This window comes from Ruditapes philippinarum, unplaced genomic scaffold, assembly GCF_026571515.1.
Source record: "Ruditapes philippinarum isolate M1 unplaced genomic scaffold, ASM2657151v2 ctg951_1_1_1_1, whole genome shotgun sequence".
Taxonomy (NCBI): Eukaryota; Metazoa; Mollusca; class Bivalvia; order Venerida; family Veneridae; genus Ruditapes; species Ruditapes philippinarum.
This window is the reverse complement of record NW_026853473.1, coordinates 8,944-10,273: the sequence shown is the minus strand read 5'-3', so window position 1 is coordinate 10,273 and position 1,330 is coordinate 8,944.

Sequence of the window (1,330 nt, the reverse complement as noted above, 5' to 3'; positions counted from 1 at the left end):
ATTTCGTATTTGATTTGATAATGCTTGCCAATTTTTAAGGTCAAATCAATAATGCAATGATCTTTGTGAATACGACAAGTGTCGATATATGTCGGTTAATCCATATATAATTTATTTACTATCTTTAAGAGCAAATTAAATACAAAGGTGTCATCTTATTTGATAAAGTTTTGTATAATTATAAGAAAAACATATACGTTCACAACAATCTCGATAAGAAGCGGGAACACCTAAAAACTCCTATAACGTATCTATATTAACAATTAAATCATACAACTAAACAGGAAGTTTCTTTCAGCTTATTTGCATATCTCATAGTATACTTAATATGTTAGTGAACAATTGAGTTGGCGTAGTTTTTCAGTGGCAACACTTTATAAAGAAATTTAGAGGTTGTAGGTTCGATCTACGGAAGCGTCTTGGTGCCAATTTAACATGTTCTATAAAAAAAGATAAGCCCTACATAGGAATATATAACTCCTACGTAGGGCTCTATAACTCCTACGTAGAAGATAAAAAAGCCTAATTAGGAGTTTATAACTCCTACGTAGGACTTTGTAAGGAGTTAAAAAGTCCTACGTAGGAGTTTTAAAGTCCTACGTAGGAGTAAAAAAGACCTACGTAGGAGTTTAAAAGTCTTACGTAGAAGTTATAAACTCCTTATTATGCTTTTTCATCTCCTACGTAGAAGTTACAAATTCCTACGTAGGACTTACAATGTCCTACGTAGGAATAATAAAGTCCTACGTAGGAGAAATAAAGTCGTACGTAGGAGTTAAAAAGTCCTAAGTAGGAGTTAAAAAGTCCTACGTAGGAGTTTAAAAGTCCTACGTAGGAGTTAAAATGTCCTACGTAGGAGTTTAAAAGTCTGAAATAGGAGTTATAAACTCCTAATTAGGCTTTTTTAACTCCTACGTAGGAATAACAAAGTCCTACTTAGGAGTTATAAACTCCTAATTAGGCTTTTTTATCTTCTACGTAGGAGTTACAAAGTCCTACGTAGGACGTAGGAGTAATAAACTCCTAATTAGGCTTTTCTATCTCCTACGTAGGAGTTTAATTTTTATAGAGCATGTTAAATTGGCACCAGGACGCTTCCGTATCGATCCCCTCTCACTGTGGCTAAAATTTCCTACGAGGCAAAAAATGGTTTGAATCTGGTAACATCTCCTAAAAACAATGAGTCGGTATGTGGGCATGTTATTATGCAATAGTTATATGGTATTATATAATTAATATATTACTTACGAGGGAGATACACTTATTTGTTTGCCCTTATTTATGAGCCTAAGCTCTATATAATAACAAAATAATCAAGTGATGAGTGTGA